At 46.3% G+C, this 20,596-nt stretch overlaps 1 protein-coding gene across 2 annotated transcripts in view; it reads left to right on the top strand.

Moving 5' to 3' along the window:
- UBE3A (ubiquitin protein ligase E3A) overlaps positions 1 to 20,596 on the top strand; it is a 224,120-nt gene that overhangs the window by 46,042 nt on the left and 157,482 nt on the right. The window lies entirely within an intron of this gene.

The raw sequence follows: 20,596 nt of genomic DNA, 5'->3' as shown, positions 1-20,596 counted from the left end.
CGTTGGCCTCGCAATGGCGTCAGGATCGCGACCCAGTATCTCGCCACTTGACTGTGACTCCGTCTTTCAGACGCTCGCTCCGTTGGTGGACCAACTCTACCAATCTGTCCGGGGGTTTGCTCTTTCGCGTTCCTCCGCATCGCAAGGTCCTGACAACGGACTCTTCGGAGTATGCGTGGGGGGCTCATCTTGACGGTCTTCGAACGCAGGGCCTATGGTCGGCTGCGGATCGTCGCTGTCACATCAATGTGTTGGAGCTTCGTGCCATTTTTCTGGCTGCTCGAGCCTTCTGTCATCTCCTGCGCGATCAAGTAGTGCTCGTCAGGACAGACAACCAGGTGGCCATGTATTATGTAAACAAGCAAGGGGGGGATGGGCTCTTGGCCTCTGTGCCAGGAGGCCATGCGCCTTTGGACATGGGCCGTCTCTCAGAACATATTCTTGCGTGCGGTTTACATTCAAGGAGAGATGAATTGTCTGGCAGACAAACTCAGTCGTCTTCTCCAACCGCACGAGTGGTCGCTGAACTCCCGGGTGCTGCGCGAGGTCTTCGACCGCTGGGGGACTCCTCAGGTGGATCTGTTCGCCTCACCCGAGACTCACAAACTACCTCTCTACTGTTCTCGGATGTACTCCCGGGACCGTCTCGAGGCCGATGCCTTTCTTCTCGACTGGGAAGGGAGGTTCCTTTATGCGTTCCCTCCTTTTCCTCTGATCTTGAGAACGCTGGTGCATCTCAAATCGACGGGAGCCACTATGATTCTCATTGCTCCTCGTTGGCCCAGACAACACTGGTTTTCCCTGCTACTTCAACTCAGTGTCAGGGAACCTCTGCTTCTGCCGGTCTTTCCTTCTCTGCTTTCTCAGAGTCGGGGTTCGCTGTTACATCCCAATCTTCAGTCCTTACATCTGACGGCTTGGTTCCTTTCCCCTTGAATTCGGTTCCGGTTTCTCAGCCGGTGCGGGAAATTTTGGAGGCCTCTCAGAAGGTCTCGACTAGGCTGTGTTATTCCCAGAAGTGGACCAGATTTTCATCCTGGTGCTTCTCGAACCACCTGGACCCGACTTCGGTTCCCGTGTCTTCGGTGCTGGAATATCTGTTGCATCTGTCGAATTCTGGTCTGAAGACGTCTTCCGTTAGGGTGCATCTTAGTGCCATTGCAGCGTTCCATCGGCATCTCGAGGGGCGTTCCCTCTCTTTGCATCCCCTGGTGTCTTGTTTCATGAGGGGTCTTGGGAATGTTCATCCTCCTCTGAAACCTCCTCCTGTTGTGTGGGATCTTAATGTGGTCTTGGCTCGCCTGATGAAACCGCCTTTTGAGCCTATCGACAAGTCTCTTCTTAAGTTTCTCACTTGGAAAGTGATCTTTTTGATTGCACTCAAGTCCGCCCGTAGGATTAGCGAGTTGCAAGCTTTGGTTGCGGATCCGCCTTTCACGGTGTTTCATCATGACAAGGTGGTTCTTCGCACCCATCCCAAATTTTTGCCTAAGGTTGTGTCTGATTTCCACCTCAATCAGTCCATTGTTCTTCCGGTATTTTTCCCGAAGCCCCACTCTCATCCTGGTGAGGCGGCGCTTCACACGCTTGACTGTAAGAGGGCGTTGGCTTTTTATCTCCAACGTACTAAGTCTCATCGGAAGGTTCCTCAATTGTTTTTGTCCTTTGATCCTAATCGGGTAGGACATCCGGTTTCCAAGCGCACCTTGTCCAACTGGTTAGCTGCTTGTATTTCTTTTTTGCTACGCTCAGGCTGGTCTCCCGCTCTCGAGTCGAGTCACGGGGCATAAGGTCCGGGCGATGGCGGCTTCGGTTGCTTTCCTCCGATCCACTCCTATGGAGGACATATGTAAAGCTGCCACCTGGTCTTCGGTTCATACGTTCACCTCCCACTACTGTCTGGACACTTTGTCCAGAAGCGACGGCCGGTTTGGCCAGTCGGTGTTACGTAACCTGTTTTCATGAATTGCCATCCTCCCTCCTGCCCTTTTTTGGTTGGCTTGGAGGTCACCCATGTGTGAGAATATCATGCCTGCTTGTCCTGGGATAAAGCACAGTTACTTACCGTAACAGGTGTTATCCAGGGACAGCAGGCATATATTCTCACAACCCGCCCTCCTCCCCGGGGATGGCTTCTTTGCTTGATATGGAACTGAGGACCACGAGGTGGGGATGCGCCCTCTAGTGGGCAAGAAGGCTAGCACATGCGTGGTGCAGTGTGCAAACTTGAAACTTCTATCAAGTTTGCTTGAAAAGCTGTCCGCGCCGGGGCTCCGTAGATGACGTCACCCATGTGTGAGAATATATGCCTGCTGTCCCTGGATAACACCTGTTACGGTAAGTAACTGTGCTTTTTCTTCTCTTTGATGATGTCCGAGATCTCCGTAGAGAACCACTGTGGCTTGTTGTTCCTACTCCGTTTGCTTACTGATTTAACATAGCGGGTTGTTGCTTCCTGTATGGTGGCTTTCAGAGTTGACCACATTTCTTCCACGCTGTCGGTGTCTGCTTGGCTTTGTAGCGCCTGGTGAACGAAGTCTCCCATGTCTTGGAAGTTTGTGTCTTTGAATTTGAGAACCTTGGTCATTGAGGTAGATTTCGTGAAACCTTTCCTGAGATTGAACCATATCATATTGTGGTCACTGGAGGCCAAAGTTTCACCCACCGAGACCTCTGTGATACTTTCCCCATTGGTAAGTACTAGGTCCAGTATTCCCTGATCCCTTGTTGGTTCAGATACCAGTTGCCTGAGTCTTGCTCCATTCAAAGAGTTTAATAGCTTCCTGCTGTTGCCGGAAGCAGAGGAAAGTGTGACCCAATCCACATCAGGCATGTTGAAGTCACCTACCAATACTGTGTCACCCCGCAAGGTGATATTCTCTATAACTCCGATTAATTCCTTATCTAGGTCATCTTGATGTCTTGGGGGTCTGTATACTACGCCAAGATACAGGCATTTGTTCTTCCCTCTGGCCAAATTTACCCAAAGAGATTCCCCAGTGTACTGTACATCCGTGATTCTGGTGACCTTAATGTCATCTTTAGTATATAATGCTACACCACCTCCCATTTTACCCTCCCTGTCCCGGCAAAGCAAGTTGTAACCTGGTATGACCATGTCCCACCCGTGGGAGTCTGTGAGCCAGGTCTCAGATATCGCCACTACATCCAGGTCAGCATTCCTCATTTCTGTTTCCAAGTCTAGGATCTTATTTCCCAGACTGTGGGCGTTGACGTACATAGCCCTCCACGTTGTGTGTTTGTTGTATCTCAGTGGGGACGATCCCTCTTTATCAACTAGGACCCCATTAGCATTATTCGCATGTCTCTTACACTCCCTAACATTATTTGCCTGTCTGTTACACTCCATAGACCCAGAGCTAAAGCTTGAACCTGTCTCGGACTCCCCATGACTATAGTGTGCTCCTATCTCAGACTCGGTAATGTGTGTACCCTGTGGGGGTATTCCCGTTTGGGCTACTCGAGCTCCTTTATTGCAATTTGCAACGTGTGCACTCTCTCTGGTCCCAGAATTATAATGTGTACCCCCTCTAGACCCAGAATTGCTATGTATCCTCCCCCTAGACCCAAAATTGTAATGTGTCCCAGAAATATAGTATTTACTTAACTCAGTCTCAAAAGAGTATTGGTAGCTTAGCTCGTCAGGTGGGTTGTTTGTGCCCGTACCCTCCCCCAACTTACCTAGTTTAAAGCCCTGTGTAGTAGGCGGGCTAGACGGTGCCCAAGGACGTTCTTCCCCCTCCTGGTCAGGTGTAACCCGTCTGGTCCCAGCAGTCCTTGCAGTGCCTCTCCGTGGTGTAGGAACCCAAAGTTCATCTCCTTGCACCATCCCTGCAGCCAGTCGTTCGCCCTCCGGACTCGATCCTCTCTGGCACTGCCCTTGCCCCTCACTGAGAGGATCGAGGAGAAGACCACCTGCGCATCCATCCTCTTCAGCTTCTCTCCCAGGGCTCTGAAGTCTTCAGGTATGTTCTCCGGGGTGCACCTGGCAGTGTCGTTGGTTCCGACGTGGATGAGGATCATAGGGAAGTGATCCTGGGGTTTGATGAGTCTGTCCAGGTTATCGGTTACATCCCGGATCCTGGCCCCCGGCAAACAGCAGACCTTTCTTGATTGCAGATCAGGTCTACAAATTGGTCCCTCGGTGCCCCTTAGCAGCGAATCCCCGATGACCACAACTCTGCGCTTTCTAGGGGCGGGCCGACCTGTTGACTCTGGAACCGGAACCGTCTGCTCAACCACTTCTTGTACCTCATTGTCAGGATCCTCCTGTAGCAGCTGGTATCTGTTCTTAAGGGTGATATGTGGTGTCGATGTAGAGCTGCCCTGTATGTGAGAGAGAGAAACAGAATGAGGTTTTCTGCATTTTCCTGTGGAGGAAGTCACCAGCTGCCAGGAATCAGCGTCTCCAGTGACTTCCTGAATTCCGACGGTTGGATTCAAGCCTGAAATTTTGGAAGCTTTGGGAGTCTCAAGGATGGTCTTGTCAGGCTCTCGTTCGGCGATCTGAGACAGCTCCTGGATTATTCCGTCGATGAAGGTCTCGTCATCACGGATGCTCCTTAAGCGTTGAATCTCCTCTCTCAGGCTCCTCAGCTCTAGCAGAAGGCTTTCATCTGGCTGTTCAATTGGTTCTGTCTGAGTGGAGACTGAAGACATCTTTGAGGGGATGGCCTCTGTCTGTACAGAGACCTCTGCCCTCTGTCCAGGCTCCCCCTCTGTCTGTCTGTACGAAGACCGTAGCCATCCCCTGGGTACTTTCGGCGACTGAGCTGCCTGTCTTGACTGAAGCCTTGCTGCCTCTAGTTCTGCCTGCCATATATAAGGGTTTATTATTATTATAAAAAATTTATTTATTTTTTTTTTTAATTTTTTAATTTTTTTTTTTTTAAATTTATATATATATATATTTTTTTAGGTTTTTGTCAGAATGGGGACTGTTAGGAGTTGGTCAGAATGTGTTGAGGTACTTGATGACAGATCAATCCCGCTGACAAACATTCAGGTCCCCTGGACTGACCACATGTAATCTCATTCAACCTACACGTTAAGACCAAAGGGTCCATAGAAAATCCAGCTTTACAAAAAACAACCACACTCGACCCAAAGTCAGTCAACCTTCACAACGTATCCACCGGCATCTCCAAAATGGACTTACACAGAAGTTCCATGACCAACTCACTAGAGGAAAAGGCACAGGCATGGCATTCAGGCATAAAGTCACTATATGAGAAATTAGAAAGAGGGTCATTCCATGTCATGTGGACCAATACTGAAAATCGCCCACATTCAACCCCCTTGAAATCCAACCATATTTTACATGGGTGTTGTCTAGGGTCTCAAATGAAACTCTGCAAAATTTTTTAGATCTATCTCAATTTGATCAGGAGCTAGGAGTGGTTGAACAAAAGCAATCGATCCACTCCCATGCCTTATGTGACCTAAAACACCAACTTTGCTTAAGCACTGAGGCAGAAGGAAACTACCTAGGAGTCTGAAATTTTGCAGTTTGAAATCTTTTGCGAATGTGCTTCCATTTCTGCAGGTCAGTAAAGTAGGCAAAAAAATTCATGAACAAAATTTTTTGGCAAAGTTTGGCTCCATACTGCTGCTGGAAGGTAAGTCAGCTGAGGGTACAACTTTACCAGCAGACATGTACCATGAGGTACTTCCAAGATTTGCAATATGAGCTTTTACAGTCAAGTGAAGCTGAAGATATGACATCCAAAAAATATGGCTATGCATTTATGCAAATTTTCACTGGTTTTCAGATTCAGATATCTCTAATGTGTAGTTCGTTTAGTTTTTTATATCATATGAAAGAGCATGTTTTTTGCTACAGAAACTATCCTGTTTCATCTTGGACCCGACCTTTCTTTGGTGAGAATTAAAGCTTCAAAGATAAGCATTAGTTGTATATGTGCACAAATGTTTAATATTGAAAAGAGGCATGTTTAACACAAACCATGTTGTATGCAAATGAACAAGGTACATGAAGTTTCACAGTTAAGTTCAGATTGTTACATTAGAGATATCTGAATCTGAAAAACAGTGGAAATTTGCATAAATGTATAAAGCCATATTTTTTTGGATGGTCATATCTTCAGCTTCACTTGACTGTAAAAGTTCATATTGCAAATCATGGAAGTACCTCAGCCGGGTCCGGGCATTCACCCAAGGGTACTCAAGGAACTAAAGAACGAAATAGCTGAGCCACTTCGACAAATATGCAACCTATCCTTGAAAACAGGAGAGATTCCGGAAGACTGGAAAATAGCAAATGTCACGCCCATCTTCAAGAAAGGCTCAAGGGGAGACCCAGGAAACTACAGGCCGGTGAGCTTGACATCGGTCCCGGGAAAGATGATGGAAGCGCTGATCAAGGACAGCATCTGGGAACACATCGAAAACACTAGACAGCTAAAGCCGAGCCAGCATGGCTTCTGCAAGGGCAGGTCATGCCTCACAAACTTATTATACTTCTTTGAGGGGGTAAACAGCCAAGTGGATAAAGGGGAATCTATAGACATCATTTACCTTGACTTCCAAAAAGCCTTCGACAAGGTACCACACGAAAGACTGCTAAGGAAGCTATGGAACCACGGGGTGCAAGGGGAGGTCCACAGATGGATCAAAAACTGGCTAGCAGACAGGAAACAGAGGGTTGGAGTAAAGGGCCATTACTCAGACTGGCAATGGGTCACGAGCGGAGTTCTGCAGGGGTCGGTGCTGGGACTGCTCCTGTTCAATATATTTATTAACGACCTGGAGGCAGGAACAAAATGTGAGGTTATTAAATTTGCGGATGACACCAAACTATACAGCAGGGTTGAAAACACGGAGGACTGCAAAGATCTCCAAAAAGACCTGACAGTGCTGGAAGAGTGGACCAAAAAGTGGCAAATGAGCTTCAACATAGGGAAATGCAAGGCCATGCACGTAGGGAAAAAGAACCCGATGTTTACTTACAAAATGGGGGGATCACCGCTAGGGGTGAGTAACCTTGAAAGAGACCTGGAAGTGATGGTAGACACATCATTGAAGGCGTCGGCGCAGTGCGCCACAGCCTCAAGGAAGGCAAACAAAATGTTGGGCATCATTAAGAAGGGTATCAGGTCCAGGACGAAGGAAGTCATCCTGCCACTGTACCGTGCAATGGTGCGCCTGCACCTGGAGTACTGCGTCCAGTACTGGTCGCCGTACCTCAAGAAGGACATGGCGGTACTTGAGAGAGTCCAGAGAAGAGTAACTAAGCTAATAAAGGGTATGGAGGACCTCTCATATAATGACAGACTGAAAAAGCTGGGGCTTTTCTCCCTGGAAAAGCGGAGACTTAGAGGGGACATGATAGAAACCTTCAAGATCATGAAGGGCATAGAAAGAGTAGACAGGGACAGATTTTTTAAATTATGGGGAACCACAAGTACAAGGGGACACTCAGAGAAATTGAAAGGGGGAAGGTTTAGAACAAACGCCAGGAAGTTCTTTTTCACCCAGAGGGTGGTGGATACATGGAACACGCTACCGGAGGATGTGTTAAGCAGGGCTTCAAAGAAGGTTTGGATAGGTACCTGGAGGACAAAGGGATTGAGGGGTACAGATAGGAGTTGAGGTAAGTTATAGGGATAGGATTAGAGGATTAGAGGCAGTAGAAAAATTAGACAGGGGCACTGTTCAGGCAATTAGGCCTGATGGGCCGCCGCGGGTGCGGACCGCTGGGCAAGATGGACCTCTGGTCTGCCTCAGCGGAGGCAACTTCTTATGTTCTTATGTTCTTACATGTCTGCTGGCAAAGTTATACCCTCAGCTGACTTACCTACCAGCAGCAGTATGGAGCCAAACTTTGCCAAAAATTTTCATTTGTGAATTTTTTTGCCTACTTTGTTGACCTATAGAAATGGAAGCATGTTTGAAAAGATTTCAAACTTGGCATAGAAACTTGCCCCAAGGTGTTGCACCAAACTGCAAAATTTCAAACTCCTAAGTAGTTTCCTTCTGCCGCAATGCTTAAGAAAAGTTGGCGTTTTAGGTCACATGAGGCATGGGAGTGGATCGATTGCTTTTGTTCAACTACTCCTAGCTCCTGACCAAATTGAGATCCAAAATTTTTTGCAGAGTTTCATTTGAGACCCTAGACCAGGAGTGTCCAACCTTTTGGCTTCCCTGGGCCGCATTGTCCGAAAAAAATGTTTCTGGGGCCGTGCGAACGCCGCAGCAAGACAGAGGAGGGAGCCGGCAAGATGGTAAACACCCAGGGGCAGCAGAGGAAAACACTGCATCGCCCTTGACTGGGGCCGCACAAAATACTTCACTGGGTTGCATGTGGCCCTTGGGCCGCAGGTTGGACAACCCTGCCCTAGACAAACACCCCAGTAAAATTTGGTTGGATTTCAAGGGGGGTCGAGCGTGGGCTACTGGTCAACTTGACATGGAATGACCCAAGAATCAAAAAAGTCAAAACAAGCCAAGATCCTTCTCATTACCCTGATTCACAGAGAGTCTGAGAGAACAGAAAAGGAAAATCAGGAAAGCGGGAAAAACTTGGTGCAAAACACACAGTGCCGAGGACAAATCCACCTGTAAAATCCTTCTGAAAGAATACAAGCTAGCAACACTCGAAACAAAAAAGGCATATTATACAAATCTAATATCCAAAATCCCAAACAGATCAAAAGCCATCTTCTCACTGTCAAAAAGCTTGTTCACCTCCTCCCAAGAATCACACCACATCCAAAAATCAAACTTAGATAGTGAATCCCTCTCAAATTTCTTCCATGACAAGATATCAAAGATACGAGAATCCTTAGACTTAGAAGCCAAAGTTCTGCCAAGCATCCCGAAAACTATACAAAACAACAACCTATATAAGATAGAAACTCTAAACATCTTCAAACCAGTTTCCATTGATGACCTAAAAAGTACAAGTCTCCTTACACCCCACAACCTCAATCCTGGACCCATGTCTATCCACCACACTTCTAGCTACCAACAAATCTTTCTTGAATTCCATCTTACCTCTAATCGATGAGTCCCTACAGTCAGGCCTAATACCACAGAGCTGGAAATCTGCTTTAGTAAGACCACTCCTAAAAAAAACCCAACATGGACCCGGACAATCCAAGCAGCTATAGACTAGTCTCAAATCTCCCATTTGTCTCAAAAATACTAGAAAAGATAGTATTCACACAACTACAAGACTTTATGGAAACAAACAACACCCTCTCCAACGTTCAATCAGGATTCAGGAAGCACCACAGCACAGAAATGGTGCTTCTAGTCATCGTAGATGAATGCTGAAAAATCCTTGATAAAGGAAAAGATGCCCTGCTGGTCCTACTAGATCTGAATGCAGCCTTCAATACTATCGATCACTTACTCCTATCCAGAGTACACTCAATTGGAATCCAGGATGTCGCACTGGCATGTATCTCCTCCTTCTTGAACGAAAGGTCTCAGAAAGTACTACTGGAGTCCTCTTTATCAGAACCAAAATCTCTCTACTACGGGTTGCCCCACGGTGCATTACTATCCCCACTCCTTTTGAACCTATATATCAAACCAGTACTCAACATTGCAGAAAAATACCAAATCAAAATTCACTCTTATGCGGATGAGATAGAACTTTACCTTCCCCTAGGTCAACACCAAGATGCACAAATAAAAATACTCCACTGCTGCCTAACAGAAATAAAAAAACTGGATGACTACAAATAAACTACAGCTCAACGCATCAAAAACAGAACTTCTCTGGATACACAAGGACACCTGCGCATACCCCCACCCATCTCTTTCTGGGGAAAATGATACCCTCACAGCCAAAGACAACGTCTGCAGCCTGGGAGTGATTCTCAACTTAAACCTGTTACTCTCAGACTATATATCAAAATTAGTGTCTTCATCCTTCTATTACCTCCACCAACTAAAGTGCATCCATGATTATTTTTCAGGAAAGCGATTTTGCCCAGCTAATATACGTGTTTGTGTTATCCTGCCTAGATTACTAGTGGGCATACCAGCAAAAACACTCTCCCGTCTCCAAGGGGTGCAGAACACCGCAATCCATCTCCTAAAAAACCTTGGCTTCCGTGATCATGTCACCCTTGCACTAACTTCCATGCACTGGCTGCCTATTCAAAAATGATGCGCTTTTAAAGCCTTGGTGTTAACCTTCAGAACTTTCCACAAAATGACACTAAACTACATAACATCAAAACTACAAATTTATGTTCCCAACTGATCACCGAGATCCCAAACAGAAAAATGGATGACCCTGCCACCTGACTGCTCACTCAAATATGAAGCAGCCAGAAGACGCTCTTATTCGCATTATATACCCAGATTATGGCACACCATCTCCCTTCTATTAGATTACTAGACAGTCTTTGTAACTTCAGGAAGCCTGAAAACCTTCCTCTTTACAAACTCAGCCCCTTAACGACCCGCCTCTAAACCACTGACGGATGGATCTCAAAGACACTAAAACTTGCATGCCACCGCAAATATAACCAGAATGACTACCACATTCTCTAACAACAAATATGCTCCAACCTGCAAGCTCTGTTACCTCCATGTTATATCTACACTGAAAACGCTGCAATTTAATCCACCCTACATCCACTAAATCTGTATTTTTAATTCTGTAATGTCTATACTGTAAATGCTGTAATCCAAACTCCCTTTGTCTATACTGTAAATGCTGTAAAGTCTGTATCCCTTACCAAAGTTTGTCCTATACATACTATAAATGCATTCTTGTAACACATTCTGGGCTCCTTTGGGAGGATGGGCTAAATAAATGACAAAATAAATAAAAAAATATTTTGCTCAAAAATAACTACAGTATCATTAACTACCAAAACTGGCTTCAAAGGAGCTCAGAAACTACTCCCCAATAAATTGAAACATATACTTCTCCCTCCTCATTCACGGTTTCGATTATTCACAGTTTTTAGCTTGCTGGCCCCTCCCCCCAAATTACATCAGCTTGCATAGAAAAATCACTGATTCCAAGCGTTTACTGAGAAAATTGCTGATTCCCAGCACTTTGTTCACCTTGTTTTGCCTCTCCTTCAGAAACAAGCCAGATTTCCCACCATGTTATTCACAGTTTCACTAAATTCACGATGGTTTTTAATAGAAAACAGCAAATAACATAAAAAAGTTATTTGCGGTTTTTCCAGTATTTGCGATTCTGTTAAGCGACGGTTCTGTTAAGTGACGAAAATGATAGGAGGCTTGCGCCAGAAGACGTATGAGGAGAGACTGGAAGACCTGAATATGTATACCCTAGAGCAGGGGTGTCAAAGTCGGTCCTCGAGGGCCAGAATCCAGTCGGGTTTTCAGGATTTCCCCAATGAATATGCGTTGAAAGCAGTGCATGCAAATAGATCTCATGCATATTCATTGGGGAAATCCTGAAAACCCGACTGGATTCCGGCCCTCGAGGACCAACTTTGACACCTGTGCCCTAGAGGAAAGGAGGGACGGGGATATGATTCAGACGTTCAGATACTTGAAGGGTATTAATGTAGAACAAAATATTTTCCAGAGAAAGGAAAATGGTAAAACCAGAGGACATAATTTGAGGTTGAGGGGTGGTAGATTCAAGAGCAATGTTAGGAAATTCTACTTTACGGAGAGGGTGGTGGATGCTTGGAATGCGCTCCTGAGAGAGGTGGTGGAGAAGAAAACGGTGACGGAGTTCAAAGAAGCTTGGGATGAACACAGAGGATTTAGAATCAGAAAATAATATTAAATATTGAACTAAGGCCAGTACTGGGCAGACTTGCATGGTATGTATATGGCTGTTTGGGGGAGGATGGGCTGGAGAGGGCTTTAATGGTTGGGAGGGTGTGGATGGGCTGGAGTAGGTTTTGACGGAGATTTCAGCAGTTGGAACCCAAGCACAGTACCGGATAGAGCTTTGGATTCTTGCCCAGAAATAGCTAAGAAGAAAAAATTTAAATTGAATCAGGTTGGACAGACTGGATGGACCATTTGGATCTTTATCTGCCGTCATCTACTATGTTACTATCACAACAAATATGGAGGGAGAAGTGTATATACAAAGTCTTCCCAGCCCCCAAGGGCTGGGGTATCCAAGAATCAGCTTGGAGAAGCATAAACAGACTGAAAACTAAGCAGGCGCAGGAAGGACAGGACGGAGTCTAGAATGTCTCACCTATCTACTGGAAAAGAGCTTACCAGGATAAGTGCATAGGGCTAGATTCACTAAACTCATTTTTGGGGGCGATCTGCGTCCAAGTCTTGCCAGGTGACCGATTCACTAGAGTCCCCATGCAAATGATCTGATCGGACACATGCCCGCAAGCGATCCCATGGATCGCTGCAGAGCGATTCAGATGCATGCACAGACCATCCACTCTGCCTAGAGATGCAATACGTGCATGCGCTGGCTCTCCACAGAAGCTTGAGGCAAAAACAAAAGGGTGTGGCTGCACTTGCTGGCCTCAAGAGAATCATTTCAAGGGAACAGAACACGCTTTGCAGCCAGTCTGGAACAACTAAGCAGAACATGCCATAGTACAGCCCGTTAACACGGGCTCGCAAAGAGGCAGGGTGGCAGGGAGTAGGGCGCTTTTTGCACAAGGGAGACATTTTTTATTTTGATGGTTTCAGGGTGGCAAGGGTGGGATTTCAGGACAGTCGTTGCTTCTTTTTGGATCGGCAAGCCCAGTCAGTGTTCCTTCTTCTGTTTAGTGAATCGCTGCCTTCCTACTTATACATGCATTTCCCCTCATTTGCATGTGCAGATTGGATCGGGCAGAAGGTTAGTGAATTGGGTCGGGGGCAGAGAAGGCTTGCAAACAGGTTGGGACACAATCGGTGAGCTTAGTGAATTTAGCCCATAATCTCTTTTTCCAGTGCAATAGGTGAGACATTCTAGATAGTAGGGACGTACAAATGCTGATAAAATGGTTCTACGGATCCATCTGGGAATCGTGGGCTTGGAAGTGGGAGCACCCTGCTTAATTGAATGAGTCAGCACAAACAAATGGTCAGACATGAAACTCGATAGTGACCTCCAAATAACACAGAAGAACTGTGCACACATCCAATTTCTTAAACAAGCAGTCCTGTGTCTTGGAACCAGAAACCGTCTGAAGGGAATCCCCCACTTCCGAAATACGGAAGGAAAGAGTCCCTGCAAGACAAAGCCTGCAACTTCTGACACATGACGAGCCGAAGTAATGGCTACCAGAAAAACAGTCCTGAGCGTCAAATTCAAAAGGGTAACATCTCGAAGGGGCTCAAAAGGAGCCTTGGTAAGGCTAAACAACACCAAATTAAGGTCCCAGTGGTCGGACATGAAGAGCCTCCTTCAAGAATCTAGCGACATCTCTGATGTCAAGGAATACCGATGCTCCTGGAACCTAAGGCAGGAGAGCCCAGCCACTTGGATCTGAAGAGAAGCCACAGTGAGGCCTTTATCCGACCTAGCCTGAAGTAACGTGAGAATGAGCAAGATCAGAGCTGAATAAGGGTCCAACTGGTCCTGGGTACACCAATGTTGGAAGGCCTTCCATGCCCTAGCGTAAGCTGACACCGTTGATGACTTCTTAGACTTCAGAAGAATATCAACAATGAGGGCAGAATATCCTTTATGCTATAAGACTGCATGCTTAAGAGCCATGCTGTAAGAGCAAAGTGACCCAGATCCTCCATGGATACTGGACCCTGCGTGAGAATATCCAAATAGGCGCTCAGACAAAGGCTGCGACCTTTGCGCATCTTCAACAAAAATCTTGTCTGCATACGAGATTCAAGTATATTCGGTAGTTTCCTGGAGTGTTTTCTAGACTTAATATTATTTGAAAGGACAAAGAGCTTCTCCCTGTTTACCTATTCTGCCTTACTCATAATCCATATATTGCTGCTAAAGCTCCTTTCAGCTGTCTTTCTTTCCAGTTGAAGACCCCTAATTTGTTTAGCCTTTATAGAGGGAACTAATTTATCTCCTTTGAAATTTTGGTTACATTTTGTGTACCTTGTCTAGTTCTATATCTATGAGCTACATCCATTTCTGGCCACCCTTAGTTAAAGTGTGGTCAGGCAATGTATCTATCCATAAAGAGGCCTTGTGGTATTCTTTGTGTTATTCTCCATTCCTGTTCAAATAATTTGTATTTAATTTGTCTTTAAGAACACCACTGAATACTGAGCTGAAGATTTTAAAATATTATTTGCAATGATTCTGAAATCCTTTACCTAAATGGTAATTCCTATTATCCCAGGACAAGCAGGCAGCATATTCTTGACTGATGGGTGACGGCACCGACGGAGCCCCGGTACGGACAATTTTAGAGTGATTGCACTCTAAGAATTTGGAAAGTTCTCGTAGACCGCACCGCGCACGCGCGAGTGCCTTCCCGCCTGACAGGCGCGCGGTCCCCAGTTTCTTAGTTTCCGCGGAGCTAAGAAGACGCGTTTCCTCAACGACCGTTGAAGAAATTTTTTTGATCTTCCCGCTTGTGTAAACCTTTTTGAAATAAAGTTTACTTTATTTCTTTTCTTTTTCTTCCTTTAAAAAAAAAAAACACAAAAAACTAACTTTAGTTTTTTTCTTTTCATTTTTCGATTCGCCCCGGCGGGGCCTGTTGCCACAATCGAAGCCTCGGCCTTCGATTTGGCAGAGGCTGTCTTTACTTTCATGCCCCCTCAGCCCGGGTTTAAAAAGTGCCAGCGGTGCGCTCGGCCAATTTCACTGACAGACCCGCATAACTGGTGTCTGCAGTGTCTTGGTCCCGACCATCAAGCGTCCACTTGCACCCGCTGTGCAACTTTAAAAAAGAGAACACTTAAAAACCGCCAAATCCAGCAGCGGTTACTCTTCGGCGCTGAGATGTCCGATTCCACACCGGCGCCGACATCGGTTCCATTTCAGTCGGCACCGACTTCATCAACACCGCGCGATACCGCGCCGGCGTCGCATCCAGCAGGTAAGCCGGCTAAGAAGCCTTCTCCGCTGGAGCGTCCTCCGGTCTCCACTGCAGTGAGTCCAATCCTGCCGACCTCGAGGCGCCCACGGAAGCGCTCCGCTCCGATTGAAGTTAGCCCCTCGACATCGGGTTCTTCTTCGGAGTGTCGAGCAGCACCCAAGGTACCGCAGAAGAAAAAAGCGGTACCGGTGCCTTCGCTGGACGAGCGTATTGCCGCCGTTCTGCAGGTACAGCTGAAAGAGCAACTTCAACAGCTACTTCCTGCTCTTTTACCCCAGAACCTTCCAGTTCCGGTCCGGTCAGAGCCACCGGTATCGATGGTGGAGCGCCCTCTTTTATCAGCATCCACCTTGTCGGTACCGGTTCTTACCACCTCATCGACTTCGATGCCGATTTTAGCTCCAGAACCTAAATCTCAACACCAGGCGGTACAAACCTCGGTACCAGCACAACAGGTCGCATCTCCTGGTACCGTATCCATGAGATCGGGCAAGTCCACCCATAAAACCCGACACCTGGAACCCTCCACACCAGAGTCTCGACACCATGGCTCTCAGGTTAGGGATCTTGATTTATGGGGTGATTCTGAAGAGCCCTTTCTGTTCGAAGGTGAATGCTCTTCTGATGAGGAGGAACGCCTTGTTACAGATCCCTCTTCTCACCTGGATTCCACATCATTTCCCTCTTTCTTAAAAGAGATGTGTGAATCTTTGTCTATTCCCTTGGAGGCTGAGTCAAAGAAATCTAAAGCATTTCTTGATGCATTGGACTTTGACCAGCCTCCAAGGGAATTTCTTAAACTTCCTCTCCATGATATTTTGAGAGAAACGTTTTATAAAAACCTAGAGACTCCCCTGACTGTCCCAGGAGCCCCTCGTAAACTGGACTCATTATACAGGGTAATTCCTATTCCTGGGTTTGATAAACCTCAGCTCCCACATGAATCTCTTTTGGTAGAGTCCACTTTGAAGAAATCAGCGGGAGCTAATGTGTATGCCTCAGTCCCTCCTGGCAGAGAAGGAAAGTCAATGGACAAATTTGGCAAATGTTTATATCAAAACGCCATGCTAGCCAACAGATCAGGAAACTATGCTTTTCATTTCTCATTTTATTTAAAGCATTTAATCCAAAAAATATCTACTTTTGAGAAATATCTTCCTGATCGCAAAAAATCTACTTTTCATGCCTGTGCTTCCTCTCTTCTCCAGTTGAGGAAGTTTCTAGTAAGATCAATTTATGATACCTTCGAATTGACTTCTAGAGCCACAGCTATGTCAGTGGCTATGCGCAGGTTGGCATGGCTCAGGGTCTCAGAGCTAGAGGTAAACCACCAAGACCGTCTAGCAAATGCTCCTTGCTTAGGGGATGAGCTGTTTGGAGATTCCATGGATTCCACGACACAAAAGCTATCGGCACATGAGACACGTTGGGATACTCTCCTAAAGAATAAAAAGAAGACTCCCCCTACTAGGCCTTTTCGACAACAATCGGCCTACCAACGCCGCTATGCTGCTCGCCCCTTACCTCAGGCTCCCCAACAACCTAGACGTCAGTGACAACAACAATGTCAACCTCCGAGGCCAACGCAACAGCAACAGAAACCTCTTCCACCTCAAAAGTCTACCCAGCCCTTTTGACGTGTTTCTCCAGAGCATAGCCAATATTCCACCATCTGCCCATCTTCCTCAACCTATAGGAGGGCGCCTGACCTATTATCTCAGCCATTGGGAGATCAAATAGAGCAGAGAAGATTATTTACATTGTCCAATTTGACACGGACAAGAGGACATGAAATGAAGCTAAGGGGGGACAAGTTCAGGACTAATGTCAGAAAGTTCTGCTTCACACAGAGAGTGGTTGGCATCTGGAATACTCTCCCAGGGGAGATTATTGCAGAATCGACAGTCCTAGGCTTCAAAAGCAAACTAGATGCATATCTCCTTGAGAGAGGCATATAAAGTATGGTTGGCTATAAAATAAACCAGGTGTATACCTGGCAGGGCCTCCGCGTGTGCGGATCGCCGGACTTGATGGACCGAAGGTCTGATCCGGAGATGGCGCTTCTTATGTTCTTATGTTATTACATCCGATCAATGGGTCCTCAACATCATCTGCCACGGCTACTCTCTCAACTTCCAGACTTGTCCCACTCAAAGTCTGCCAAAAGAGTCTGCTTTGAACACTCCTCAAACCTCTCTCCTTATTCAAGAGGTTCAATCCCTTCTTCTTCTGAACGCCATAGAGGAAGTTCCTCTAGATCAGAAGGGACAGGGATTTTACTCCCGTTACTTTCTAGTTTCAAAGAAAACAGGAGATCTCAGGCCCATATTAGATCTTCGAGATCTCAACAAATGCTTAGTCAAGGAGAAATTCAAGATGCTTTCTTTAGCAACTCTTTATCCTCTTCTCAATCAGGGCGAATGGCTATGCTCCCTCGACCTCAAGGAGGCATACACTCATATACCCATCCATCTAGCCTCCAGACAGTATCTCCGCTTCATGATCAACCACTGTCATTACCAATACAAAGTTCTCCCCTTCGGTCTTGCTTCATCTCCAAGAGTGTTCACCAAATGTCTGATTGTGGTGGCTGCTTTCCTTCGTTCCCATCATCTTCAGGTTTTCCCTTACCTGGACGATTGGTTGATAAAGGCCAATTCTCCTCAAACAGTGCTACTGGCCACCAATCAAACCATCTTGTTCTTACAGTTTCTGGGGTTTGAGATCAATTTTCCCAAATCTCATCTCATCCCCACTCAGAGACTTCAATTCATTGGAGCGGTGCTGGACACAGTCCTCATGAGAGCATTCCTGCCGTCCAACCGTCTTCACACTCTTCAAGTTCTGTGTCAGCAGGTTCTTCCTCAAAGTTCCATCTCTGCCAAGCAAATGATGATACTATTGGGACACATGGCTTCAACAGTTCATGTCACCCCTCTGGCACGTCTTCACCTGCGCACGCCTCAATGGACCCTAGCTACCCAGTGGTCCCAAGCGACGGATCCTTGCTCACGACACATATCTGTCACATCATCTCTTCGTCAATCTCTACAATGGTGGTTGATATCCTCAAATCTATCCAGAGGTCTTCTATTCCATCTACCTCCTCATCAACTCGTCATCACCACCGACGCTTCCCCTTATGCATGGGGAGCTCATTTGAACGAATTCCAAACTCAAGGAATTTGGACAGCCCAGGAAATGAAGCATCACATCAATTTTCTGGAACTCAGAGCGATGTTTTATGCTCTCAAGGCCTTCCAACATCTTCTCTTTCCTCAAGTCCTCCTGTTGTGCACAGACAATCAAGTTGCCATGTACTACATCAACAAACAGGGTGGAAAAGGCTCTCGTCTCTTGTGCCAGGAAGCCCAAAAAATCTGGTCTTGGGCCACAGCACACCACTTATTTCTAAAAGCGATCTACATTCAAGGAGAACAGAATTCTCTAGCAGACAAGCTGAGCAGAATTCTCCAACCTCACGAGTGGACACTCGATCCTTCAATTCTACAGTCCATCTTCGCTCAGTGGGGCACTCCTCAGATAGACCTTTTTGCAGCTCCTCACAATCACCAGCTGCCCCTCTTCTGCTCAAGACTATACTCTCCCCACCGTCTGGCAGCAGATGCATTTCTCCTCGATTGGTCAAATCTGTTCCTATACGCTTTCCCTCCTCTGCCTCTCATGTTGAGAACATTGTTCAAGCTCAAGAGGGAGGGAGCCACCATGATTCTGATTGCTCCACGATGGCCCAGACAACATTGGTTCTCCCTTCTACTTCAACTCAGTTCCAGGGAACCTTTTCTTCTTCCTCTGTATCCTTCTCTGCTTACGCAACATCAGGAGACCCTTCTGCATCCCAACCTCCAATCTCTGCACCTGACAGCTTGGTATCTCTCGGGATGACTTCACATAATTCTCTCCTATCTCAGCCTGTTCATTCGATTCTGGATGCTTCCAGAAAACCTGCCACTCTGCAATGTTACCATCAAAAGTGGACAAGGTTCTCTTCTTGGTGTCTTCGTCATCATCATGATCCCACGTCCCTTGCAGTAGAGACTTTGTTGGATTATCTGCTTTCTCTGTCTGACTCTGGCCTTAAATCTACCTCCATCAGAGTCCATCTCAGCGCTATTGCGGCTTTTCATGAGCCAGTCCATGGGAGACTCCTTTCAGCTCATCCCCTGGTATCCAGATTCATGCGAGGTCTTTTCAATGTGAAACCACCTCTTAAAGCACCTCCTGTTATCTGGGATCTCAGTGTGGTTCTCTCCGCTTTGATGAAGCCTCCATTTGAACCTTTAGCTACTGCCACTTTCAAGTTTCTCACTTGGAAGGTACTTTTCCTTATAGCTCTCACCTCTGCCAGGAGGGTCAGTGAGCTCCATGCACTAGTTTCTGACCCACCTTTCACAGTCTTTCATCATGATAAGGTGGTTCTACGTACATATCCAAAGTTTCTCCCTAAGGTTGTTTCTGAATTCCATATCAACCAATCGATTGTATTGCCTGTTTTCTTTCCGAAACCTCATTCTCATTCTGGAGAACAGGCTCTTCATACTTTGGACTGTAAATGGGCCTTAGCTTACTATTTAGACCGTACTAAGCCCCACAGATCTTCACCCCAACTTTTTTTGTCCTTTGACCCGAATAAATTGGGACGTCCTATTTCTAAACGTACGCTATCTAATTGGCTTGCAGCGTGCATTTCATTCTGTTATGCTCAGGCCGGACTGACATTGGAAGGTTCTGTCACGGCCCATAGAGTCCGAGCTATGGCAGCATCTGTAGCTTTCCTCCGTTCCACTCCCATTGAGGAAATCTGCAAGGCTGCCACTTGGTCCTCAGTTCATACTTTGACATCTCATTATTGTCTGGATGCATTCTCCAGATGGGATGGTCACTTCGGCCAATCTGTTTTGCAAAATTTGTTTTCCTAATGGCCAACCTTCCCACCATCCCTCTTTTTGTTAGCTTGGAGGTCACCCATCAGTCAAGAATATGCTGCCTGCTTGTCCTGGGATAAAGCACAGTTACTTACCGTAACAGGTGTTATCCAGGGACAGCAGGCAGATATTCTTGCGTCCCTCCCTCCTCCCCGGGTTGGCTTCTTAGCTGGCTTATCATAACTGTGGACCGCGCGCCTCTGTCGGGCGGGAAGGCACTCGCACGTGCGCGGTGCGGTCTACGAGAACTTTCCAAGTTCTTAGAGTGCAATCACTCTAAAATTGTCCGTACCGGGGCTCCGTCGGTGCCGTCACCCATCAGTCAAGAATATCTGCCTGCTGTCCCTGGATAACACCTGTTACGGTAAGTAACTGTGCTCTATGGAATTGTGTAACTGTAGCTTAGATTAGTTTTCCATGTTTGCATTAATTTGCACATTAATTCACATAAAACTTTATTTTGCCATTTAGACACCCAGTCTTGCAAATTTCTGCAATTTCTTACAATCTACCCATGGTTTTTAACAGCTTTGAAATCCAAGATTGAGCGTATCTGATTTTCTCTCCTAATTAACTTCTGCTATTCATATACATTGGTCTAGTCCCATTCCAGTTTTTGTCTTTAAGTCTACTACATGTTTAATGTAGGTTCTGTTACAGGCTCCCCAT

The sequence above is a fragment of the Geotrypetes seraphini genome, chromosome 6 (genome assembly GCF_902459505.1).
Source record: "Geotrypetes seraphini chromosome 6, aGeoSer1.1, whole genome shotgun sequence".
In the NCBI taxonomy this organism is placed as follows: Eukaryota; Metazoa; Chordata; class Amphibia; order Gymnophiona; family Dermophiidae; genus Geotrypetes; species Geotrypetes seraphini.
Note: the sequence above shows the minus strand (reverse complement) of the source record. Positions and strands in the feature narration are given on the sequence as shown.